The following is a 27,083-nucleotide window of genomic DNA, read 5'->3' as shown; positions in this document are numbered from 1 at the left end:
TATGATATTGCTGTTCTTCTCCCACAGCAGAGGCTGCTGTTCGGTGTAATACTGGACCAGCTCAGGCAAAGTGGCAAACTTCTTACCATAGAGGTCGTAGTAGTTCCCCATATTCTGGATCTTGATGTGGGTCGCTTCATCATTCCTCCTGATGGACAAAGTGTAGTCTCCCCATATGCTTTGGCTATCCCAGACCAGGAAACTCCCTGGTTTGCCTTTGGACGTCAGGAGCTGTTCGGCTTCTTTGCCTTTCAAGCGGCCATTGTAACACCTTTCCGAGGTAGGATCCGGGCAATTGAGTGGGTATTTCAGCTCTATGATGTTGCTGTTCTTCTCCGGCAGCAGACCCTACTGTTCGGTTCTATGCTGGACCAGCTCACCATAGAGGTCGTAGAAGTTCCCCACGTTCCATATCCTGATGCGCGTCACCTCCTCTTTCCTCCTGATGGACAAAGTCAAGTCCCTCCATTTGCTTTGGCTCTCCCAGACCAGGAAACTCCCTGGTTTGCCTTAGGACGTCAGGTGCCCCTCGGCTTCTTTGCCAGTCAAGTGGCCATTGCACCACCCTTCCAAGGCAGGATTCTGGCAATTGAGGGGGTATTTCACCTCTATGATATTGCTGTTCTTCTCCCACAGCAGAGGATGCTGTTCAGTGTAATACTGGACCTGCTCAGGCAAAGTGGCAAACTTCTCACCATAGACATCATAGTAGTTCCCCATATTGTGGATCTTGATGTGGGTCACCTCCTCTTTCCTCCTGATGGACAAAGTGAAGTCCCTCCATTTGCTTTGGCTCTCCCAGACCAGGAACCTCCCTGGTTTGCCTTTGGACGACAGGAGCTGTTCGGCTTCTTTGTCTTTCAAGAGGCCATTGTAACACCTTTCTGAAGTAGGATCCTGGCAATTTAGGGGGTATTTCAGCTCTATGATATTGCTGTTCTTCTCCCACAGCAGAGGCTGCTGTTCGGTGTAATACTGGACCAGCTCAGGCAAAGTGGCAAACTTCTTACCATAGAGGTCGTAGTAGTTCCCCATATTCTGGATCTTGATGTGGGTCGCTTCATCATTCCTCCTGATGGACAAAGTGTAGTCTCCCCATTCGCTTTGACTCTCCCAGACCAGGAACCTCCCTGGTTTGCCTTTGGACGACAGGAGCTGTTCGGCTTCTTTGTCTTTCAAGCGGCCATTGTAACACCTTTCCGACTTAGGATCCTGGCATCTGAGTGGGTGTTTCAGCTCTATGATGTTGCTATTCTTCTCCGGCAGCAGATCCTACTGTTTGGTCTAATACTGGACCAGCTCACCATAGAGGTCGTAGAAGTTCCCTACGTTCTATATCTTGATGTGGGTCATCTCCTCTTTCCCCCGATGGACACAGTTAAGTCCCCTCTTTTGCTTTGACTCTCCCAGAACAGGAAACTACCTAGTTTGCCTTAGGAGGTCAGGTGCCCCTCGGCTTCTTTGCCTTTCAAGCGGCCATTGAAACACCTTTCCGAGGTAGTATCCTGGCAATTGAGGGGGTATTTCAGCTCTATGATGTTGCTGTTCTTCTCCGGCAGCAGACCCTACTGTTCGGTGAAATGCTGGACCAACACACCATAGAGGTCTTAGAAGTTCCCCACGTTCTATATCTATGATGGCGAACCTATGACACGCGTGTCACTGGTGACACGCGAGGCAATTTGGCTGACACACCGGAAACCAAGGAGCGTGGCGAGCCGCAAGTCCTTCGGAGGCTGCTGAGCCCGTCTCGGAGGAGCAGCAGCTGCTAAGGTGAAGGCGAGAAGAGGCGGCAGCAGCGCAGCGGGCCGCCGCCTCTTTCCCCGGCTCCAGGCTGGGGGTGGGAGGGAAGGTTGGCCGACGCTGCCAGCGCCTTGCCTTGACCTGGGGGTGGGAGGAGACAGCCTCCTGGCGCAACCCGTCCCCCACCCAAAGCAGAGGCAGCCAAACGCGCCTCCTCCTCGCAACAGGGCCGAGCTTTGCAACCCCCTTTTCCCGCCCTCCCCGGGGCCTGAGGAAATAGGTGGGTACAGCAAGAAAGAAAAAAAGAGCATTGCAAAAAAAGAGGCAGGGAGAGAAAGAAGTGCCCTCCTCGGCGGGTCGCGCCTTTGCAATGCCGGGGCTTTGCAAATGCAGGAGCAAGGCAGGCGTGTTTTTTTCCGTTTGTTTGCACGGAGCAGCTGGGGGGGGGGGAGGCAGAGATGGCATTGCAGCAGTGTGTATGGGGTGCAATGCCCGAGGGGGCGTCACTCTTGGGCCTGTTGTGGGGCTGCCCCCCCCTCCTCCTCCACCCGGTCCTGGGTTTTTTTTTTTGCAACCAACAGTGATCTTTCTCACTTTGCTCTCTCGCTCTTTCTCACGGCCGCCTGCCGGAGGCGGGGTTTCAGATTTAAAGGACAAGCTGCCCTTTTCAGCTTGGAAGAGGAGGAAGGGGGTGGGCGATGGGGGCTGTGTGTGGGTTGCAAAAGAGCAAGGGGAGGGGAGCATTGGGTCGCCCCCCTTGGCTTCCCTTGGCAAGCGCTGGAGGAGAAAAGGCGGGAAGAAAAAAAGATACACCCTTTCCTGCAGGGTTACCAATCCCCAGGTGAGGGCAGGGGATCCCCCTCTCCCCAAAATACCCCCCCAAGTTTCAAAACGATTGGACCAGGGGGTCCAATTCTATGAGCCCCAAAAGATGGTGCCCCTATCTTTCATTATTACCTATGGAAGAAAGGCATTTTAAAAGGTGTGCTGTCCCTTTAAATGTGATGGCCAGAACTCCCTTGGAGTTCAATTATGCTTGTCACACCCTTGTTCCTGGCTCCACCCCAATGTCTCCTGGCTCCACCCCCAAAGTCTCCTGGCTCCGCCCCCAAAGCCCCCAGATATTTCTTGAATTGGACTTGGCAACCCTAGTCTGACCTAGGCCGCAGACCGCGCACTGGATCCTTTGTTGATATTTCTTGAAGTGACATGGTGAAGTGACACACGACCCGAGGAAGACTACACTTTTTCCCGATTTTCGACACACCAAGCTGAAAAGGTTAGCCATCACTGTTCTATATCTTGATGTGGGTCACCTCCTCTTTCTCCCTGATGGACAAAGTGAAGTTCCTCCATTTGCTTTGGCTCTCCCAGACCAGGAAACTCCCTGGTTTTCCTAAGGACGTCTGGTGCCCCTCGGCTTCTTTGCCTGTCAAGTGTCCATTGTACCACGTTTCCAAGGCAGGATTCTGGCAATTGAGTGGGCATTTCACCTCTATGATATTGCTGTTCTTCTCCCGCAGCAGACGCTGCTCTTTGGTGTAATACTGGACCAGCTCAGGCAAAGTGGCAAACTTCTCAACATAGAGCTCGTAGTAGTTCCCCATATTCTGGATCTTTAGCTGGGTCACCTCGTAATTCCTCTTGATGGACAAAGTGTAGTCTCCCCATTTGCTTTGGCTATCCCAGACCAGGAACCTCCCTGGTTTGCCTTAGGACATCAGGTGCCCCTCGGCTTCTTTGCCTGTCAAGTGTCGATTGTACCACCTTTTCAAGGCAGGATCCTGGCAATTGAGGGGGTATTTCAACTCTATGATATTGCTGTTCTTCTCCCGCAGCAGACGCTGCTGTTCGATGTAATACTGGACCAGCTCAGGCAAAGTGGCAAACTTCTCACCATAGAGCTCGTAGTAGTTCCCCATATTCTGGATCTTTAGCTGGGTCACCTCCTCCTTCCTCCTGATGGACAAAGTGAAGTCCCTCCATGTCCCTCCATTTGCTTTCGCTCTCCCAGACCAGGAAACTCCCTGGTTTGCCTTTGGGCGTTAGGTGCCCCTCGGCTTCTTTGCCTTTCAAGCGGCCATTGTAACACCTTTCCGACGTAGGATCCTGGCAATTGAGTGGGTATTTCAGCCCTATGATGTTGCTGTTCTTCTCCGGCAGCAGATCCTACTGTTCGGTTCTATGCTGGACCAGCTCACCATAGAGGTCGTAGAAGTTCCCCACGTTCTATATCTTGATGTGGGTCACCTCCTCTTTCCTCCTGATGAACAAAGTCAAGTCCCTCCATTTGCTTTGGCTCTCCCAGACCAGGAAACTCCCTGGTTTGCCTTAGGACATCAGGTGCCCCTCGGCTTCTTTGCCTGTCAAGTGTCAATTGTACCACCTTTCAAGGCAGGATTCTGGCAATTGAGGGGGCATTTCAGCTCTATGATGTTGCTGTTCTTCTCCCGCAGCAGACGCTGCTGTTCGGTGTAATACTGGACCAGCTCAGGCAAAGTTGTAAACTTCTAACCATAGAGGTCGTAGTAGTTCCCCATATTCTGGATCTTGATGTGGGTCGCCTCGTCATTCCTCCTGATGGGCAAAGTGTAGTCTCCCCATTTGCTTTGGCTCTCCCAGACCAGGTAACTCCCTGGTTTGCCTTTGGACATCAGGAGCCCCTTGCAGCAGGTGTTCTTCTCTTGGGCTGGGTGGTTTTGCCTCAAGAAGCTGGACAGAGAGGGAAGGGGAGACAATTGAAAAAGAGAGAGTTTTTAAAAGCAACATAAAACCATGCCAACCATCTTCAATAGCACAGATATCATCATCATCATCATCATCATCATCATCATCATCATCATCATCATCATCAGAGCTTCCTCTTTGAAGCAAGTGGCCAGGAGTACCGGAAAAACCAACACAACATGTGGCAGGTATGAATGAGCTTTCCTGAGTCACTGCTGCCTTCTGAAAGAGCAAGAGGGCTCCTGAAGAAGGGAGAAGTGACCGAGGAAAGCTTTCCAGCCTCAGCTGTGCCCTGGGCTCCATCCCCGTATAGCAGCGCCCGCCTCATGACCTCACCGGATCTCTTTATTTCAGTCTCTTCGGGGTATTTTACTTATTTTGTTTGATGGGACCACAGCAGTTTTGTTTGTTCTTCCCACAAAATATAGGCTCTTGAGAACTTTAACTTAAACCACAGATTTATTGTAACACAAAGTCTTAAACTTGGGGATATGGGAGATATTTACACAGGCTAATACGTTGCTCAGTTGTTTCAGGCTTTACAATCACTTTGTCTTTCTTGGAGTCTCTCACAGTTACACAGTTCACAGTTTCCCTTTAACTCACTCTCCACCTCTAGCCAAGGTCTGGCCTCTTGGGATTGATGTGTCTAGTCTCACCCCTCGACTGGAGTCTCTCCTCTCAGCCCTCTTGGTGTCTCAGACCCACATCCACTCCCTCAACCACCTCACTAGATCTTCAGAGTTGTCTCTAGGTGTTTGTGACCGTTCAGGTCTTAACTGACTCACACACACACAGCCCTCTTGGCTGGTTTTGTCAAGCTTGCAGTCTCTGGAAGACTTCCCTGTCTCAGCCTCAAGCTCCTTCACAGGATCAGCTGCCCTCTCAGCCCTTCTGGCAGGCTCGAACTGACCCTCTCAGTCTCTGTCAGGTCCCCACTGACAGACTTCTCTGACAGGCACCTTCTCTGTCAGAAGCCAACTTGACTGAATCTCCTGCCTCAGCAGTTTCTCTTACTCAACTTCTTTTCCCTCCCTGAGAGCCTGAGCCCCTTGCCCCCACCCTCAGGTCACCTGACGCAGGCCCTGTGCGTCTTCAGTTTATGCTTAACCCCTAGCTTTCCGTCACACCCCGGCACCGACACACACCAACACTTCCAGCGGCCCCTGCAAACCTCCCCGCCCAGATCCGGCACGTGGGAGTAGGCCAGGTAGGCAACCATCGAGGGTGCCTCCTGGCCTACAGGGGTGCTGGGGGGGGCCCCTTGCCCCACCCTGCCGCTCTCAACTCCCCAGGTCTGCGCAAACCTGGGAAGCCGAGAGCAGGGTGGCGCATTGGCATGTGCTTTCCTCTGAACCCTTGCAAGGGAAATCGGGTTCGGAGGAGAGCTAGCCTCGCCCCAGCCTCGCTTTGCTGGGTCTGCCTGGGGCAGGGGTGGGGGCGCGGCCAAGGGCACCAGAACTGCAGCCTCAGCTCTGTCGCCCCCACTTGCTTGTAAAGGGGGCATGGGGGAGAGAGGGAAACCACACCGCTTGGCTGGAGCTCTCTCCTGACTCCAGAGACGCAGGGCTGGCCCCACATCCTTTGGCGGCAGCAAAACTGACTGCTTGTGCCCCCCCCTTCTCCGGGGGTCACTGGGGCCAGATCCATTCTCTCCTATGGCTCCACTGAATAGAAGGGAGGGGGGAGATCTCCTCCCTGCTTTTGCAACCCTGGGGAGGGAGAAAGCCCCTGGCTGCCTGAGCCTGTCTTGGGACATTCCAGCAGGCATGGGGGAAGAGATCCTACCCCTCGGGAGACTCCCAAAGGGTGGGGGGAGCGCCTCTAGAGAGGGCTTCAGCCAGACGGCCCTTCTCTCCCCCCTGCCTCTTCATGCAGCCAAGCTCTGCAGGGGCCAATCACTGCCAGCGCGCCGTTTCAAGGGGAAACGGGAAGGAAGGGAATCGCCCGGCCTGGGGGGCAGGAACATTAGGCAGGCGAGGCCTGTCGTCCCTCTCCTGGAACTGGGAGGCCCTTGTTGGCCATGACAGGAGAGCAGACAGTGGGCTGGGCCTAGAAGGGGAAGCGAAAGGGAGGAGCCTCCGTGAGGGACCCAGGGGGAGAAAATGGCTGCCACTGACTTGGTATCGCCTCACCCTGGGACTGGCCGCTCTGCTCTCCTGCCCCTACTCCTCTGGATGGAAGAGAAGACAGACAGACAGACAGATGTCAAAAAGAAATGGAGGGATTGCTTCTGGACTGCAGGTTCCCCGCCCCAGATGAGGTCTCAGGCTGGGAAGGGAAACCTGCCCTCTGTGGGAAGGGGCTTCCTCCGAAGGAGCCCGCTTTGGCCTGGCCTTGGACTGAAGAGACCCAGCAGCCTCTGGGCTGGTCCCTTTCAGCCACGTTTCAGTGGGGCACTCAGGAACCAGCTGAGGTGACCCGTGAGGGGCCTTGGTGTGGAGCAGGAGCAGCTTGGGCTCCTCTTGGGCCGCTGAGGACACACCTCTCTCCCTGCCCCCCCTTTTGTGGAAACGGGCCTTACCTGTCTCCGGCAGGAGCTCATTCATTTCCGGGGGGACCTCTCTGCCCTGCCACAGATGCCACAAACGGGCAGAGAGGGTGGCTCTGATGTCATCACCCTGGAGGAGGGTGGGAAATGCCCCCAATGATTCAAGCCCTCCCTTTTCTCTCAGCAAACAGCTGAAAGGTTGGCCTCCTCCCCCTCCCCTCCACTCCCCTGCCCAGCCCATTCTAGCTTCACCCAGATACTCACGTCTTCTTCCCCCGGAAAAGCTCTTCTGCCCAGCCCAGGAGCGAGAAGAGAAGGAGGAGCCCTCCCTCTCTCACCCACTCCTGGGCCAGGCAGAAGGCCTGCTCCCACCCGGCGAGGAGGAACTCCTTCTGCTGCTCCTCGTTCAGGAGGGCCCGGAACACCTGAAAACAACAAGGCACCCTTGGAGTCCTCTCCCTTCTTTCCAGCTGAAGCCCTGGAGGCGGCTGCTCTGTGGAGTCTCTTCCTTTGGGTAGCCCAGCCTCCACCTTCCCTCCGTCCCCTGCCTCCTTCCCTTGCCAATGGAGACCTGGAAGTCCCGGAGGCAGGGACGAGCCCCTTCTCTTTTGGTTAGGCTAGTAAGGGACTGGCACACTGAGGGTGCACAGAATTCAAGATGTCTGCCTGTTGAGCCGTGGCCTTCCTGAGGGAGACAGAGAGGGCCATCTCCCCCTTCACACCACTGCCCAAAGAATTCCCACGGCTGCCTCCCGGCCTTCCTGGGCAGGGAGGGGAATAAAGACCTCCCTCTTCCCCCTGGCCCCTCCCTCTCACAAGGACAAGGCCTTTCCGGCACCAGGGAGAATCCCCTTACCTCTCCCACCATCGCCACCTGGAGGTAGCCCTCCCTCCGGGCCTCTTCTGGGTGCTCCGGCCAGCGCAGCACCCTGATGTTTCTCACCCCTGAGAAGAAGACAGACAGGAGGAGCTGAGATTGGGCTGCCTCACACAGAACAGCAGTGTTCCTTTCTGGCTGTTTGGCTGGGGGTCTTTCGTTCGCCTTGGGATGGGAACAGGTTTTGAGGCAAGGGGCTCTGAGCCCTCCTCTCTTGGACCCTGACTCTGACCCACTTCCCTGTCAGCGTGGCACTCTTCCAAGGCCAGAGCCCAGAAACCAGGCTTCGGAGTGGGACCGTCAAAGGGCTCTGCTGCGCTTCTCCCCCCCCCCCCACCTTTTGGGGGAGCCATGAGGAGAAGTGGGAAGAGCATCCTGGAGGCTTGTTCAGGGAAAGGGTAGGAAACGGACTCTGTGGCCAGAGGTTGTGCCCTGATTGTACCAGTGTCAGAAAGGGGAGGATGGGCGACTGAGAAGGCTGTGGGTCCCCTCCAGCCGACACACTTACCCCGGTGGCGGAGCAGCAGTTGGTGGAGCTGGCCGATTACTTCCCTGGCTTTCCCCCAGATGTTTAGGTGGGGGTGCACCAGGGAGATGGCCAGCTCCACCACCAGATGGCCGATGCTCCCAACAGTCATCTAGAGGAAGAGGAAGAAGAGGCACCGCTTGTAATTCTGCCGGGAGCGCAGGAGGCCCGTCCCAAAAGTTTAGTCCTGAAGCTCCCTTTGCTAGGGACTTCCCCAGGGCTTTGCCTCCATTTCCCTGGCCCACTGTCTGCCCCTTCATCCCATGGCCAGGAGTGATTCTCCAGCATTTCTCTCTTGGGCTGTGTGGTACAACGTGAGGTGAGAAGCTGAAGGGATGCTCAGCAAGATTGGGCTCTGGCCCCAAAGGCACAGTGGCTCGCCTGAGACTTGAGCAAGAAGCCCAGGAGAGAGACAGCACCTTGCACAATGGAGAGCTGGTCAGAGGGAGGAGAAGCCAGCCCTGCGCCCTTCAGCCTGAAGGAAGGGCAGCTGCAGAGAGGGGAAAGGGAGGCAAAGAGTCTTGGGTGTCTGCTGAAATTTCCTAGCTGGAGCCACACCGAACGAGCCAGAAAGAGGGCAGAGGTCTCTCGCCAGCGAGTCCAACGCAACGCCCATTTCGACAGGACTCTTCCCTACCCTGAGCTCTCCATCCAAGGGGTTCCTCAGCGTGGAGAGGGGAGGCTGTCCCAGAGTTGGCCTTAAGGTGACTTGGAGGTCATAGGCCTGGCCCTCATATCTACGCTCCACCGTGGAGGGAAAGCAGCCGGGGCTTTACTCCGCAGCTAGGGTTGCAAAGTCCAATTCAAGAAATATCTGGGGACTTTGGGGGTGGAGCCAGGAGCAAGGGTGCGACCAGCATAATTGACCTCCAAAGGGAGTTTTGGCCATCATATTTAAAGGGACCGCACAGCTTTTAAATGCCTTCCTTCCATAGGAAATAATTAAGGAATGGGGCACCTCATTTTGGAGCTCATAGAATAGGACCACTTGGTCCAAACTTTTTGAAACATGGGGGGGGCGGATTGGGGAGAGATGCTGGATGCTATGTTGAAAATTTGGTGTCTCTGCCTCAAAAAATAGCCCCCCTAGAGCCCCAGATACCCAGGGATCAATTCTCCATTATTTCCTATGGGAATAAGTCTCCATAGGGAACAAATCGATTGCCCAGCAGACATCTCCCACCCCTCCTCCCGCTTTCTGAAGACCCTGAGCGGGGAGAGGGCCTCCAAACCGGGGGATCCCCTGCCCCCACCTGGGGATCAGGCAACCAACAGAGCAGGGAACAAGGGAGACACCTCCGCCAAAAACCAGCCTCCAACAAATAGAACAAATGTTTATCAATCTAGCAAATGAAGCATGAAATCGACAAAGAGCGTGGCCTTTGTCTGTTGCTTCGAGGCTGGCTTCTGGCGGAGGGGGATCCCTTGTCCCCTGCCCCACCTGGGGATGGGCACCCCCCTCCGTAGCCCTTGAGGCCAGCCCTGGGAGTGGGAGAGGCCAGCTGCACCACCGGACTCCTCCCACTTACCTGGAGGGAGGGCAGATGCTGGGCTGCGTGGAGCAGGAGGGAGCTCGCTAGGGAGGCTGCCCGCGATTGAACCTCGGGCCGTCCGCATTGCATCCAGTAGGCGAGATGCTGTGGGAGCAAGCGGCACCTTTTTCAACAGGGGCTCTGCTCCTGTGGGATTGCTGCCTGCATCCCTCCTGACCTTGGGCCTCAGGCCGAGCGATCGGGGGAGTGGTCTGCCAGCCAGGCGGGCTCTTTCTGGGAGAAGGTCTCCCGGGGGAGGAACGGAAGGGCTCCGAGGACCCCCCGCCAGTCAGGAGCTGGGGCCAGCTTCAACACGTGGCCCACTCCAGCTTCCCACGGCTTTCCCCTGTAGGTAGGGGACTGTGAACCCTTCTCTATCAAGCTCCAGGCTCCCGACCCAAAAGAAAGAGCCCGGGGGCTGTGAGTGGGAGAGTGGTGCAGCCGTTAGAGCAGGGGGTGGCCAAACTGTGGCTCGGGAGCCACATGTGGCTCTTTCACACATATTATGGGGCTCTCCAAGCCCCCACTGCCTCGTCCGCCAGCTTGGAGAAGGCATTTCTCTCTCAATTGTTTCTTCAAGCCAAATGGCTTGGAGAAGGCATTTAAAGTTAAAGTTGCTCCCGCCCCATCTGTCTTTGTTTCTTCCCTCCTTCCCTCCCTCCCTGCCTTGCGGCTCTCAAACATCTGACATTCCTGTCTTGTGGCTCTCGAACAACTGACATTTTTTCTCTATGGCTCTTATGTTAGGCAAGTTTGGCCACCCCTGGGTTAGAGGCCCTCTGCAGCACAGTGGGTCTCTTGGGGCCACTTCTGATGTCTCCGCCTCCTTTCCCTGCCAGGGGGGGGGGGGAGCAGAAGAAGGGGAAGATGGCCGAGGCAGCGGAGGACAGGAGGTGGGGGCAGAAAGGGACGGTGGCAAGGAGGAGGTCAGGCTGAGCTTTCTGTGCCCAGGGGTCTTCTTCCAAGGGGACAGCAGGGAAAAGCCCCCTCGGCCAGCTGCACCGTCAAGAGGGGGAGTGGAAGGAAAAGAAAGGGGGCCCTGAGGCTCTTCCACGAGGGAGGGAGGGAACCCTCCGGTTCAGGGGGCTTGCGTGGCTCCCAGCTGGGGGCTCTTGGCCCCGTATCCCCAGGGAAGAAGCCACTGGCTTTGCTGTGGACCCTTAGGCATGGGGGGGGGGCTCCCGAGCAGCCGATGGAGGCGGGGCCCCAGTGGGGATGCAGCTGTGAGGCTTGCTCCCTCCCCCACCCAGCCTGCCTCAACGGGGGCCGCCATCTTCTCTCCTGCACACTTACTTGAAGTATGCCCACCAGATGCAATGCGGACGGGTCCTCTCCTAGCAGCTCCTGCAGCATCCGCAGGAGGCCCGCCTCCGCTTCAACCTGCAGTCGCTGCAAGGAAGACGGAGCTGGTGAGGGGGTGCTGGATCCCCCTCCCTGCCTCTTCCCCGCAGCGCGCCTGGAAGGCCCGCCTCTCACTCTCCTGCTGGAGGCAGGTCCATGGGGCTTGAGCACCGCGTCCCCGGGGCCTCTTTCCTTCCTCGTCTGAGAAGCGCAGCGCTCCCCAAAGCGCTCCAGGAAAGGCACGGCCTCAGGCGCCGCCGGACCAGCAGGCCCGTTTGCCACACCCTCGACCAGGCGAAGGGCAGGGAACCTACCTGGCCAGGGTGGTCGGCCCCGCCTGGGCCCCCATTGAGGGTGGTCCGGAGAGCCCAGGATACCACCCGGCCGCGAACCTCCTGCTCCAGGGGGGGCTGGAATCGGCTGTCAGGATGGAAGGGCAGGATTAGACTCCGTCCGGGAAGGGAGAGACACCTGTCCCCTGAGCCACCCCCCACTCCCTCACGGGCCACAAGGGGGCAGGGTCAGCTCAGAGCAGAAGGCCTCGGGGAAGAGAGCAAAGGAGCCTCCAGGAAGCCTGGAAGTTCTTCCCCTCAAGGACCAGGGGATCTTTCCCTTTTCCTGGCTCTGCCCCGAGGTCTCCCGCTTCCTCCCCTCCGCCTCACTGAGCTCCCCTCTGTCTGACTGCTGGGGACAAAGTTCCCCTCCCCAGAAGGCGTACCTGATGCTGGAAATCACAGCCATCCCCTTGATGAAATTAGGGGATGGCTGGAACGCCGATTCCTGTAAGATGTCCTGCGAGAGACGGAGGGCAAAAGAGAAGAGGTCAGCGCTTCGTGGACTCCAGTGGGTCCCTTCCCGCCCCACACTCTCCCCTCCCTTCCCCACGCTGAGTCAGGCTCTTTTGCATCTCGGAGACCTGCTCAGGAGTCCTCAGGGCTCTCTGGGGAGAGAGGGATTCCACCCTGCCTTCCCCAAGCATTTCCAGGGCAGGAGGAAACGTGAAGGCTTGAACCATCTCCCTGCCACAAACACCACCCAGGAAAACAACCAATCAGGAGGCAGAATTCCACCCCCCAGCCCCTTCCCAGGCAGTCCGGGGCCCTCCCACCCACCCCCTTCTCACGAGGATGCTGGCCCGGAGTCTCACTCACCTTCACCGCCTCCCCCACGGCCTCCTTTGGAAAAGGCAGCGTCCTGTGCCCTGATCTCCTGCGGGCTTTGCAGGTGGTCTCAACAGCCCGCAGAAAATTGGCCTGTTGTTTCTTGGCCTGGACGTTATAAGAGGGAGGCTTTGAGCAAGGTGAAGGATGCCCTGTGGGTCCCTGCTGTGGGGCTGAGGGCAAGGGGGGTGGTCTACGCTTTCACTAGTGCTGAGAAGGGACCGGTCTCCCTGGAAATGAACCCCTCCCCATTGGCCAAGAGGCTCTGAAGAAGGGAGGCAGGGAAAGGGGTCACAACCCCCCTGGCCCGGAAGGTCTGGCCACCCCAGTCAGGGTCGCTTAGGGGCTGTTCATCCGTGGTTCCCTCGGAGGCCTCTGGGAGAGTTCCCAGCATCCTTTGCAGACAGAGGCCACCTGGAAGCAAATGTCCCTCTCTCCCAGAGGTGCCCGCAGCCCAGCGGTGGAGCTTTTGGACCTCCTCTGCAGGGGATCTCGGGGGCTTTGGGCAGGGGCAGACTGGCCAGGCTGCCCTGTGGGCCCCTGAGGAAGTGGGCCTCCTTCAACATTAGAGAGCTTATATAAAATGTTAATTGACCTTCTAGGAGCTTGAAAAGTTCCAATATAATAGAAGTCCTCCAGAGCACCTGGGGGCTGTGGGTGTTTCCAGCCCCTCTTTCCCCACAGGACTCCCAGAGTGCTGACAGGGATGCCGTCACTCCATCCTGCTGCCTATGCCCCTTGTGGGTGGGCTTCTGCAGTCCAGACTCCGCCTTTCCCTGAAGCCAGGGGGCCGACTCAAGGTTCTCGTGGCTTCTCTGAGACCTGGTCTCTTTTGGCCTCCCCCTTCCCCTCTTTTGCTAGCTAGCTGAGAAAACGGCCAATTCAGGCCCCGGAAGGCTCCTCAGTGTGGGACTTGGTCTTTGGTCCTGGAGGCGCCTCCTTTGCCAGCAGCATCAGCCCCCTGCGTTGGAGCAACAGCCTTCAGGGCCCTGATCGGAAAGCTCCTGGAAGGGGCTCTCAGGGGGGCAGAGGGAGGGCCCCAGAAGTCCCTGGCAGCCCCCAGGGGTTCCCCAGCATGGCCAGCGAGGGCTGCCAGGTCTGACTTTGGGGGTGGAGCCAGGAGCAAGGGTGCAACAAGCACAACGGACTCCAAAGGGAGCTCTGGCCATCACATTTAAAGGGGCCATCCTCCTTTTCAAGCCTTCCCTCCATTTGGAAAGAATGGATAGGGGCACCTTCTTTTGGGGCTCATAGAATTGGACTCCCTGGTCTAATCTTTTCAAATCTTGGAGGTTGATTTGAGGAGAGGCACTGGATGCTATGATGAAAATTTGGTGCCTCTACCTCAAAAAACAGCCCATCTGGAGCCGCAGATTCCCATGGATCAATTCTCCATTATCCCCTAGGGGGACCAGTCTCCATAGGCTATAATGGAGTGCCCAGCAGACATTTCCCTCCCCCCCCCTGCTTTCTGATGACCCTGAATCAGGGGGAAAGTCTCCAAACCAGGGGATCCCCTGCCCCCACCTGGGGATTGGCAACCGTACTGCCAGCTGACCCCAAGGAACAAAGAGGTGAGAAAGGAGTGCTGGTGTCGGAAACAGGAGGAGCCGGAGTCAAATCCCGAGCGCTTCTGACTTGGGGTGCTCAAGCCCCAGTGCCCATTTCCTCTGTTCCTTTTGCAGTGCAGAGATCCACAGCAGGGCTGGTGTTGGCAGCCTCCCCAGGGACTTCTTTTTTGGGGGGGGGGGGGAAGCAGGTAAGACTCTCTTCCCTGCTGTGAGTTGGCTTCTGGACAACAGGCGGCTGCGCCCTTCCTTGGCATTTCTCCCTGCCAGTGTTCCCTCTAAGCTGAGTGAGCGTGAGCTAGCTCACAGATTTTTAGCCTCCAGCTCTCACCTTTTTGTCTTAGCTCAGGAAGGATGGCCCCAGGGCACAATAATTGATGCAGGAGCTCACCACTTTAATGCCAGGAGCTCCCAAAGTAGAATTTTTGCTCACAAGACTCTGCAGCTTAGAGGGAACATTGCTCCCTGCACTCTGCAAAGATCCCTGCTGGGCTCACAGTGTCCTCCTAAGTGTCCAGCAGGGGGCGTTTCTCTGCCCAGCAAAATCACTGAGGAATTTGCAGCACCCTGATGGATGACTGAGGACTGAAGCCTTGTTTAGCCATCGGAATTCAGATCATAGGAAGTAGGAGGCAATACAATTGTATTATAAGAGAAATGCCATTCAAAACTATAAACATCTACATTTAGTATATAATCAAGGAAGTCTTAAAAAAGATCCTGTCAATACTGTTTCTTCTCTAAGCTGATACATCCATCCTACTCAGTTTAACTATTACCCAAGAGTGGAAACGGACAAGGGAATATTTGTTGAGACAAGTAGAGTAGAGACATATCTGTTTAGAGTTAAAACAACACAGCTCTTACTTTCCAACTTTGCTGGGAATGCTCAGCCTCAGTGAGTAGCAAGACTGGGAGAGGGGGAAATGAACTGAAAGGGGTAAGGCGGGATGGGACTGGAAGAGTGAAGCTGGAGAGGGAGGAACGGGGAAGGCTAAACACAAAAGCAAGGTAGAGGAGGGAAGGGTGTACCAGGGAGGCGGGGAAGAAAGAGTGGCTGCCAGGGGAAGAGATGGGAGGGAGGGATAAGGTGGTGGAGGGGAGGGAGGGGGACGGCTGTAAGGACTACTGGGGAAATACGATGTGGGGGGGGGGGGAAGGAAGAGGCAATGAGGTCTCCCATAGGTGCCCTATCTCTTCCAGTACAAAACAAGGACTAAACCTGTGGGGGCCATTGTGGCACCCCCTGGGGCCCTCGAGCGGAAAGGTTCTCCTCACCCCAAGGGAGGCAGATCGGCCTGGTCCCCAAAGCGCTCCTCGTGGAGACCCTCCACATGCCTGAGGACAAGGCGTGCCCCCCTTCCCGGCAGGCCCACCGCTTCCCTGCCCCCTCCCTGCTAGGGATGGCACATGAGCCCAGAGGGAGGGTTTCCTTACCAGCAGCTGGCTTCCTCTGGCTGTCCACAGCCAGGGGGTCAACCTTGCCCCGTCTGAAGACCGCCCGGAGCCTCTGAAGTCTAGAAGAGAGCACAGAGAAGGGGAGGAGTGGGCCTTGCAGCCACGGGGACTGCCATTTGTGGGCCTGGCCCTCTAGGTCCTCGGGATGAATTGCAGGGGGCAGCTCAGCGGGATTGGCTGGAACCTCTTGGTTGGGGCTCTGGGGTCCATCCAGCTGCCCTGGGGGCTCTCTCTCTCTCTCTCGGGGGTGGGGTGCAGGGGAAAGCCCCTACCCCTCCACAGTGGCCTGCTCCTTTCCAGCAGGCCAGATTCCTGTGTGGGTATTGCTTGTCTTTGGGGCAGCTTCCTGGGTTCTAGTGAAAGTCCAGGGTATGTGGAGACTCTCCATTCCTGTTTAGTCAGGAAGAGGACTGGGCAGTCTTTCCCGTGTGCAAAGGGCACAAGAAGCATAGCCAGCGTCAAGAGGGGATTGGATCAACATCTGGAGCAGAGGTCCATCCGTGGCTCTTATCACAGCCTATTGCTGGCACTCTCAGTCTGGGGCAGTGGTGCTCTGTATTCTTGGTGCTTGGCAGGGGACACAGTGGGAGGTCTTCTAGCCCCACTGCTGGACCTCCTGATGGCACTTGGGGGTTTTTTGGCCAATGTGTGACACAGTGTTGGACTGGATGGGCCACTGGCCTGATCCAACATGGATTCTCTGATGTTCTTATGTGACACAGAGTGTTGCACTGGATGGGCCATTGGCCTGATCCAACATGGCTTCTCTGATGTTCTTATGGCATCACCATCAGAGGCATCCTAACAGCAACCCTGTGAGGCAGGCCAGTATCTTCAGCTCTTCCCCCCCGCCCCGCCCCTTCCTGAAGGAGAACAGCTGAGGGGAGCTTTCCCTAGAGGAGCTGGGGACTATTGTAGGGTTGCCAGGTCCAACTCCAGACATATCCGGGGACTTTGGGGGTGGAGCCAGGAGCAAGGGTGTGACGAGCATGACTGAACTCCAAAGGGAGTTCTGGCCATCACATTTCAAGAGACAGCTGGCCTTTTAAGTGCCTTCCCTCCATTTGGAAATAATGAAAGATAAGGGCACCTTCTTTGGGGGCTCATAGAACTGGACCCCCGGCCCAATCTTTTTGAGGCGGGGTGTTTTGAGGAAAGGCACCAGATGCTATGCTGAAAATTTGGTGTCTTAAAATGAGGACTCAGCATGCTGGGGGGGGGGGGGGGAGTGTAGATGACTGGAGAAGCCAATGCCAAACCACCCCATTAAAAAGTCTGCTGTGAAAACGTGATGCGACGTCACCCCAAAGTCAGAAGTGACTGGTGCTTGCACAGAGGACTACCTTTACCTTTACCTTGACCAAATAAAATAGCCCCTCCAGAGCCCCAGATACCCACAGATCAGTTCTCCATTATAACTTATGGGAATCGGTCTCCAAAGGGTATAATGGAGTGTCCAGCAGACATTTCCCTCCACAACCCCTGTGTTGTGATGACCCTGAAGTGGGGAGAGGACCTCCAAACCGGGGGATCCCCTCCCCCCTCCTTGGGATTGGCAGCCCCAGCCCCATCAGAGCTCAGGTGTTACAGCTCACCCATTTCCAGGAGTAGTGCCTTCTTTTTGGGAACCCAAACCCGTGGGAAACAGAACAGATCTCAGAGGGCCGCTTCCTGAGGCAGAGTCATGGCCAGCTCAGAGCGGCCTCCAGGGCTTGGACTCCAGGTCTCCTTCTCTCTCTAAGGAGGGGCTCGTATGAGAAGGAATGGCCGAACATCAGGCTGAGGTTTCCTCCCCACCACCCAAGGAGAACGCCACCTTGGAGTGTTGCAACAGATGCTGAGCATCACTTTTGGGACCACCCCCTGCCGCCTTGGTGGGGGAGTGGGAGAGAAAGAGGAGCAGAATATGGACATGGGAGCAAAATGCAGAAATCCCACTTACACTTTTCTGTGTCTTGTTAACATTCTCAACCAATTTGGCCAAAAAATCACTACTGCACCAATTTGAATTCACCAATTCAAATCCCACTTACATTTTTTGATGTTTTCTCATCTTTGACAAACAAAAGAAATTTTCAATCCAACTTCCTCAACTACTCTACAACCCACAAAGGTCAGTGGCTGGGCCATGGCCCAGTTCACCAGCAGAGGGGTGAGGTCACAGTAGCCTGGTGGCTGCTTTTCACCCAGTGGAAGTTTTGGGATCATTGTCAAAGGCATCCCCACATAGAGTAGGAGGCAGTCACCTGACTTTGATGTGATTGCTGCGGACGTAGCTGGGGAAATTTCTGGAGCAGATAGAAGGGGCTATATACCCTGGAGGAGATCTGGGTTTGATTCCCCACTCCTCTATTGCACCTGCTGGCCAAGTGTCTTCTCTGGATTGAGCTTCAGTTTATTGGCCTCATCCATTGAATTGGGCCCATGTGGATTGGAAAGGAATGGCTTCTTCTGATGGAAACCCCAAGTGCTCTTGGTGGCATTCTTGAGCTGGGTAAGGTTGAGGGTTTTGTCTGGAGCCACCTCTTTCAGTGCAAGCAGGAGAGTCGCCTGGGGGCTGCACCCTCTGCCCATTGACATTTCTGATAAAAGTGGTCGTTAGGAGTGACTAAAATTGTGTGCCTCTCCTATGGCTTCAAATCCCACCAACATTTTTTGATTTCTCATTTTTATAAATGCAGCCATCTTCAATGACTAACTGTCACCCACAAAGCTAACCAAGTGGCCAACACCCAGTTCACCAGCAGGGGGTGAGGTCACAAAGGAGGGCGTGGCCCTGTCACTTAGCAACCAGGCACAACAATGCCCAAGCTGATGTCTCCCTCGCCTGCGTTTCCATCCACGGGATGCATTTTCTGTATCACACCCAGGTCTGGCTTTGGAGTCAGGAGACATTTTGTTATCAGTGGGGTTGTTTGTGAGTGTGAGAGTGTGTTTTGAGGGGACTGTAGCAAGATCTCCACCCAGGGCCTTAAAGGCTAGAAGCAGCACGTTGAGTTGTGCCTGGACACAGATGGGGAGCCAGGGCAGCGCTTTCAGCACAGGGGGACACACACGGGATCCCTGCAACACACCTCTGGCAGTAGCTTGCTGGCTGCTATTTCACCTGGTTGAAGTTTTGGAAGGATTGTCAAAAGCATCCCCACACAGAGCACGGCACAGTAATCTGACTATGATGTGATTGCTGCGTACAGATGATGATTTTTGAGGAATGGATGTAGCTGGAGAAATAGCTGGAGCAGATACAAGGGGCTACATGCCCCCCCCCCCCCGCCGAGGAACCTGAACCTCCCACCGTAAGGGGATTGGTGTTTCCTGAAATGAATTTTTTCGCACCATTGTGAAGCTTCAAGAAAACATAGCAAGCCAAGTTCAATCTGTGTTTCAGCCGATGGACAAGCATTTAGAGGCTTTCACAGAGAGGCTGACAACCTCCAACCTTAAAGGGATTGCTGTTGCCTGAGATGAAAACTTTTTGTACCATTCTGAAGCTTGAAGAAAACATATATATTCGGCTTGCTTCCTCTGGCTTTTGACCCTCTGCATTCCTGTGACGACGCGCTCTGTTTCTCCCTTCGGCCGGACTGATTTATGGTGTTGACTAATTAGGACTGAAAGATAACGTTTGTGCTGCTCCTTGAAAGAGCCCCAGCCGGCTGCAAACGCTCTGGCCGACTGCCAGGACATCAGCAGCCGTCCGTCTCTACCTGAAGGTCCGAGTCGTGACAGCTTGCCAGCACCCATAACTCACCAGGCTCCCCCATGACTGAACAAGCGGCAGGAGGCGTGGACCCCCTGTCGGGGCTCCTAGACCAGGTGCAGCAGCTGACGCAGGCTGTAATTACACTCCAGCAACAGGACTGCTTCCAATGCTACGGCCCTGGCTATTGCAGCAGCTCCTCGCTCCCGCTGCCCGGTGAGTGTTCCTGACAAGTTTGAAGGGAAGCCTGGAAGATTTCCCTGCCTTCCTCGCCCAATGTGAACTGTACATTGAGATAAGGCAGAGCGATTTCCCTACAGACAAGACCAAGGTCTGTTTTATTTTGAGCCTGCTTAAAGGGCAAGCGGCCAAATGGGCCACTCCCCTGCTGCTGGAATCATCACCGCTGCTAGCAGATTACCCCCGTTTCAAGGCACATTTCACGGCTGCTTATGCCAACCCCGTGCGAGCTGAGACGGCCAACCGCAAGATACGGGCTTTGCACCAAGGCCAAAACTCTGTGTCTCACTACACCACGGAATTCCAGTTATTGGCTCAAGACCTGGCCTGGAATGAAGCTGCCTTAGTGGACCAATATACTGAGGGACTCTCTCATGCTATCCTGGATGAACTGGCCCGCAGTGACCGACCAGCCGCCCTACAAGACTTGATCCTGTTGTGCCTGCGCATTGATGGGCGGCTGCAAGGTCGACGCCAGAGGCAGAAAAGGGGCAACACCCCAACAAGGGTCCCCACAGCTACTCCCGCTCCAGGTAGCCTAGCTCTTCCTCCAGCTGCAGAACCCATGCAGCTGGGCGTCGCCCGCCCTTGCCTGACTCCCGAGGAGAAGCACCGACGGCGCAACCACAACCTGTGCCTGTATTGTGGGGAAGCCGGCCATTTTGCAAGCACCTGTCCGGCCAAATCCAAGCGCCCCACAAGCTCTGCTGCGCCAGTAAAAGGCCAGCCCCAGGTCTAGTTGGAGCTCGTGACCTGGGGCACTTCCTAAGATCCTCCAACTCCGTCTACCCACCACCTACCCCGTTCCTGATCCCGATTCGTCTGCAGCTCCTCGACGGTCGGTGGGTCTTCGTCCATGCCATGTTGGACTCAGGGGCTGCCTGCTGCTACATGGACAGCCTCTTTGCCAAAGAGCATGGCATCCCCATCCGGGAAAAGAAGACCCCTACCCTGGTTGAGGCCCGTGGACCGGTCGTCTGCTGCGCTCTGGACCCGTCCGCCACGAGACTCAACCACTCGTCCTATGGGTCCAGCAACACCAAGGGAAACAGACCTTTGACCTGGCCCACATGCCACGCTTTCCCGTCATACTAGGCCTGTCCTGGCTCCAGGCCCACAATCCTCACGTGGACTGGGTGCAACGAGAACTGCGATTTCCCGGTGCCCCCTGCGTCATGTTCCACGCTACAACCGGATCCGGCTCCTGTGCCTCCTGATACTCGACCCAGCTCTTCGCTCCCCACCAGCCTCCTGGGGCCGCCACCACACTACCAGCTCCCTACCAGGAGTTCGCAGATGTCTTCGACGAAAAGGAAGCACACCAGCTTCCCCCACATCGGCCCTATGATTGTGCCATTGACCTAATGCCCGGCGCCCCACTACCAGCAGGCCGCCTCTACCCCATGGCGGACCCGGAGTTGGCTGCCCTACAGGAGTACTTGGAGAAGAACTTGGCCCGAGGGTTCATTCGCCCCTCCACCTCGCCCTTGTCCTCACCCGTCCTGTTCGTAAAGAAGAAAACCGGGGACTTGCGGCTCTGCAACGACTACCGGGCACTCAACAAAATCACCATCCGGAACCGTTACCCGCTTCCACTGATTCCGGAGCTCCTTGACCGCGTAAAAGGGGCTACCATCTACACCAAGCTCGACCTTCGAGGGGCCTACAACTTGGTTCGTATTAAAGCCGGAGACGAGTGGAAGACCGCTTTGGTAGCAGGTATGGCCAGTACGAACACCTGGTCATGCCATTTGGGCTCACAAATGCCCCCGCCGTGTTCCAACGGTTCATGAACGACGTGTTCCGTGACATGCTGGACCGGTTCCTGATTATTTATCTGGATGACATTTTGGTCTACTCCACCTCTGAGCAGGAGCACGTCCAACACGTCCGACAGGTGCTACAGCGGCTCAGAGCTCACCGCCTGTACGCAAAGCTAGAGAAATGCGCCTTCCACCTCCCGTCGGTCGAGTTTCTTGGGGCACATCATCTCCCCCCAAGGAACTCAGATGGATCCAAAGAAGGTTGACACCGTCCTCCAGTGGCAGGCCCCTCAAAATCGGAAGGACGTCCAGCGCCTCCTGGGCTTCGCCAATTATTACCGGCAGTTCATCGCTGGCGACGCCAACCTAACCAAGCCCTTGACTCGGCTCCTCCGCCCCAAGGAACCCTTCCAATGGACCCCGGAAGCTGACCAGGCTTTCCACGACCTCAAGCGCAGCTTTTCCTCCAGTCCCCTCTTGCGATACCCTGATCCCCGCTTGCCTTTCATGGTGGAAGCAGACGCCTCCAATGTGGCCATCGGAGCCGTGCTCTCCCAGCGGGACGACCCCAGTCAGCCATGGCAACCCTGCGCTTACTACTCCCGGCAGCTCTCCGCCGCCGAACGCAACTACACCATATGGGAGAGAGAACTCTTGGCCATCAAAGTGGCTTTCGAGGTGTGGCGTCACCACCTTGAAGGAGCAAGACACCCGGTCCAAGTATTCACTGACCACCGGAACTTGGAACACCTGCAGACCACCCGCCGGCTGAACCAGCGACAGATCCGGTGGTCCCTGTTCTTTTCACGGTTCAACTTCACCATCTCCTACATCCCGCACACCCAAAACCAGAAAGCCGACGCTCTGTCCCGCCGGCCAGACTATGACACCCCTAGTGCTACCGAAGCCCCCAAGGCTAGCATCCTGCCACCTACGGTCTTTGCCGCCACCCTGACTGCACCCGCCTTGGTGGCAGAGATACAGGCCAGTCAGGCCACCGACCCCTGGGCCCAGAAGCACCTGCAGGAACCTCAGCAAGACCCTGCCGGAGAACTGACCACCCGGGATGGGCTGCTCTACCATCGGGAGCAGTTGTATGTCCCTCCAGGACCTCTCCGATCCCGCATCCTCCGCCTCACCCACGATGCACCCCCGGCCAGCCACTTCGGGCAACACAAAACCGCCCATCTGCTGACCCGAGACTTTTGGTGGCCTCGCGTCTCCGAGCGGACGTTAGTCGGTACGTGGCTTCGTGTGAGATCTGCCGCCGCCGCGCTGAAAACGTACCCGCCAAGCCCCTCCGGTCTCCTACAGCCACTTCCTACTCCCGCCGGTCCCCTGGGACGTGGTGTCCATGGACTTCATTGTAGATCTACCTCGATCCCAGGGCCACACCTGCATTTTCGTTGTGGTGGACCTGTTCACCAAGATGGCCCATTTTGTCCCCTGCGCCAAAGTGCCATCGGGGCCGGAAACCGCCCAGCTCTACCTGAACCACGTCTTCCGCCTGCACGGGTTACCCAAGCAGATTGTCTCGGATCGGGGCCCGCAATTTACCTCCCGCTTTTGGCAGGCTTTCCAGCAAGGTTTGGGGACGGAGCTTCACTTGTCGTCCGCCTACCATCCCCAGATCGACGGCCAGACTGAGCGCACCAACGCAACCCTGGAGCAGTACTTGCGCAGTTATACCAGTTACCAACAAGATAACTGGGTCTCTCTGCTACCCCTGGCAGAGTTCGCCTACAACAATGCGGTACACAGCTCCACGCAGACCACACCGTTTGCGGCCAACTACGGACTGCACCCCCGGTTCTTCCCTCCGCTCGGCCCGTCCGCCGATGTTCCCGCAGCGGACAACCGGATCGAGGAACTCCACGCGCTCCATGACCTCCTGCGCGCCCAGCTCCAGCACGCCAAAGACGCCTACAAACTGGCCGGCAGATCGGCATCGCCAGGAGGGAGCCCCCCTCAAGGTCGGGGATTCCGTCTGGCTCTCTACCCGGTATCTCCGGACCCCTGGCCGGTCCTCCAAGTTAACCGCCCGCTTCATCGGCCCATTCTCCATCGAGGCGCAAATCAACCCAGTGGCGTTCCGCCTACGCCTCCCTGTCCACCTCCGGATCCACCCGGTCTTCCATCGCTCCCTCCTCCAACCAGCGGCTGCGCCGGACCCGAACAGGGACGTTCCACCACCACCTCCGCCAACCGGTTTTGGGTGGATGAGGAGGAGGAGTACGAGGTCCATCAGATCCTGGACTCCCGGCTGCACCGAGGTCAGCTCCAGTACCTAGTGGACTGGGAGGGGCTACCCCCCCGAAGATCGTTCCTGGGAACCAGCTACCCCACCTGCATGCCCCTGACCTGCTCCAGCAATTCCATGAGGCCTACCCGGATAAGCCAGGCGGCTTGGATGAGGGGGGGCCTGAGGGGGGGGATAGTGTCATGCCTGCCCCAGCCCCAGCCCCTGCTAACTCTGAGCAGGTGCCTGCCCCTGACCCAGCCCCTGCTAACTCAGAGCAGGAGCCACCTGAAACTGATCAGGCCACACCGGGCCCTAGCTCATCCCCTCCTGAATCTCCACCACTTGTGAGCCGGCTCCGTGAAAGGAGACGGCAGGAGTTTAGAAACAGACGGAGAGAAGCACGCATGCGGGGGAGGAGAGATCTAAGCCCGGAGTACTAACGAGGTAACAAGCCAGCACAGTATATCTGTAACCCTGGCCTTAGGGCAAACTGTGCTGGCAACGAACGATCCTACTCGGACGTGACCCCGCCCCGCACCCTCTTGCCTGCTGAGAGAACCCGTGTGCTCCTGACCCGGCTTGAACCTTGGACTTGGAACTGGACTCTGATTTTGCTCTGTGGACTGACTTAGGTACTTTGACTATATTCGGCTTGCTTCCTCTGGCTTTTGACCCTCTGCATTCCTGTGACGACGCGCTCTGTTTCTCCCTTCGGCCGGGACTGATTTATGGTGTTGACTAATTAGGACTGAAAGATAACGTTTGTGCTGCTCCTTGAAAGAGCCCCAGCCGGCTGCAAATGCTCTGGCCGACTGCCAGGACATCAGCAGCCGTCCGTCTCTACCTGAAGGTCCGAGTCGTGACAAGAGGAAGTGGCTACTGAAGTGCTTCTCTGCTTTCTTCTCAGGACGTGGATTTGGCCAACCTAAGAGACTCCTTCCTGCCAGTGGGCTTGTGCTGGACACTTTGCACAGCAGAGACACTGTCCACGTGACAGGCCTGACATAGGGAGGGAGCTGCGTAATGGCGGAGACTGTGCCACATTGTAGGCAGGAGCCAAGGAAAGCCGTGAGATCAGGCAGGCCAAAGGAGAAATCAGTAGACCATGTTCGTCCCCCCCGCTCCAGGGCTTGGCTTCCAGGTCTCCTTCTCTCTCTAAGGAGGGGCTCATATGAGAAGGAATGGCCAAACATCAGGCTGAGGTTTCCTCCCCACCCCCACGGAGGAAGGCCATCTTGGAGTGTTGCAACACATCCTGAGCATCACTTTTGGGACCACCCCCTGCCAACTTGGTGGGGGTGAGGGAGGTAGGGTGGCCAGATCGTCCCGGTTGGCCGGGAAAGTCCCGGGCTCCTCCTTCCTTCCTTCCTTCCTTCCTTTCTTTCTTTGTCTTTCTTTCTTTCTCTTTCTTTCTTTCTTTCTTTCTTTCTTTCTTTCTCTTTCTTTCTTTCTTTCTTTCTTTCTTTCTTTCTTCTTTCTTTCTTTCTTTCTTTCTTTCTTTCTTTCTTTCTTTCTTTCTTTCTTTCTTTCTCCCCTCCCTCCCTCCCTCCTTCCTTCCCTCCCTCCCTCCCTCCCTCCCTCCCTCCCCCCTCCCTCCCTCCCTCCCTCCTTCCTCCCTCCTTCCTCCCTCCTCCTCCCTCCCTCCCTCCTTCCTCCCTTCCTCCCTCCTTCCTTCCTTCCTTCCTCCCTCTCCCTCCCTCCTCCCTTCCTTCCCTCCCTCCCTCCTTCCTCCCTCCCTCCCTCCTCCTCCCTCCCTCCTTCCTTCCCTCCTTCCTTCCTTCCTTCCTTCCTTCCTTCCCTCCCTCCCTCCCTCCCTTCCTCCCTTCCTTCCTTCCTTCCTTCCTTCCTTCCTTCCTTCCTTCCTTCCGTGGCTCTCAAATATCCGATGTTCATGTCTTGCGGCTCTCAAACATCTGACCTTTATTCTGTGTTGCTCTTTTGTTAAGCAACTCTGGCCACCCCTGGAGTAGACAATACTGACTTTGGTGGACCCAAGCACTGATTCAGTGTAAGGGAATCTTGCTGAATCATTTGCCAAAACATTTTAGCCCTTTCACAAGTCCACCACATATGGTAGAAAGAACCTTCATGCTTTTTACATTTCCAACACCTATCTGGCATCTTGTTGTTCATCTTTGCTAATTTTTTTGGAGTCATATAACATCTATACATCATCTTAAAGCAGTTTTCTTTAATACTATGACATGTTGCGAGTTTCATAGAATTTTTCTACAAATATTCCCAAGATTCCATCTTTATTTCTTTATTTACATTAATTGCCCATTTTATCATCTGAGATTTCACTACTTCATCTTCTGTAGACCATTGTAAAAGTAATTTGTATACTTTTGAAATTAATTTCTCATTATCTCCAAGCAGAACTCTTTCCATTTCTGTTTGCTCCTTATTCCTTCAATTTTGATATCATTCTCCACCAAACTTTTTATTTGTTGCATTTGAAACCAATCATACTTATAACTCAGTTCTTCTGCAGTTTTCAATTCTATTTTTCCACTTTGTATTTTTAGTAGCTGATTGTATGATAGCCGTTTTCCTTTGGCTGTCTTAGCCGTTATCTTTATCACTTCGGCTGGCACTATCCACAAAGGTCTCCTCTCATCACCATATTTCTTATACTTTATCCATACATTTAGTAGATTACTTCTTATATAATGGTGAGAGAAAAGGCCATCCATCTTCTTTTTTCCATAGTATAAGTATGAATGCCAGCCAAATTTTTTTCCATGGCCTTCCAACATTAAAAGTTTTTTATTTGACAATGTTATCCATTCTTTCATCCATACTAAACAAACTGCTTCATGATACAATTTCAAATCTGGTAATTGAAATCCACCTCTCTCTTTTGCATCTGTCAAGATTTTCATTTTAATCCTTGGTTTCTTCCCAGCCCACACAAATTCTGAAATTTTCCTTCGCCATTTATCGAACTGCTTAGCATCTTTCACAATGGGAATAGTTTGAAACAGATACATTATCCTTGGTAGAATACTCATTTTTATTGCAGCTATTCTGCCCAGCAATGACAAATTGAGCTTATTCCATTTTAGCACATCTTCCTCTATTCTACGCCATAACTTCTCATAATTATTTTTAAACAAGTCAATATTTTTCATTGTTATCTCTACCCCTAGGTACTTTACTTTAGAGGTAACTTCACAGCCCGTTAGTCTTTGTAATTCTTGTTGTCTATTTATCTGCATATTCTTACACAGAATTTTAGATTTTTCTTTATTTATGTAAAGTCCCGCCAACTCCCCAAACTCTTGTATTTTCATTAATAACAAAGGTGTAGTTTGTATGGGGTTTTCATTTATAAACATTATATCATCAGCAAATGCTCTGTACTTATAGGTATAGCCTTTTATTTGTAATCCTTCTAGATCTTTTTCTTCTTGAATCTGCATCAATAAAATTTCAAGAGTCATTATGAACAACAATGGTGAAAGCGGGCAACCTTGTCTAGTACCTTTGCTGATATTCATTTCTTCTGTAAGATCTGCATTCACACACAACCTTGCCCTCTGTTCAGAATATATTGCTTTTATCATTCTTATAAAGCTTTCTCCAAGCTCCATCTTATCCATTACTGCAAACATAAAGTCCCAGTTTAAATTGTCAAATGCTTTCTCTGCATCTGCAAAGAATAATGCTACTTCCTTTTCTGGATGTCTTTCATAATATTCTACAATATTTA

At 55.0% G+C, this 27,083-nt stretch overlaps 1 pseudogene; it reads right to left on the bottom strand.

Moving 5' to 3' along the window:
• Nucleotides 1-765: 765 nt before the first annotated feature.
• Nucleotides 766-3,665, bottom strand: LOC132578941 (tyrosine-protein phosphatase non-receptor type 11-like; annotated as a pseudogene).
• Between the last annotated feature and the right edge of the window lie 23,418 nt (nucleotides 3,666-27,083).

This window comes from Heteronotia binoei, chromosome 11 (genome assembly GCF_032191835.1).
Source record: "Heteronotia binoei isolate CCM8104 ecotype False Entrance Well chromosome 11, APGP_CSIRO_Hbin_v1, whole genome shotgun sequence".
In the NCBI taxonomy this organism is placed as follows: Eukaryota; Metazoa; Chordata; class Lepidosauria; order Squamata; family Gekkonidae; genus Heteronotia; species Heteronotia binoei.
The sequence above is the reverse complement of the archived record's forward strand: the minus strand, read 5'-3'. Positions and strand labels throughout refer to the sequence as shown.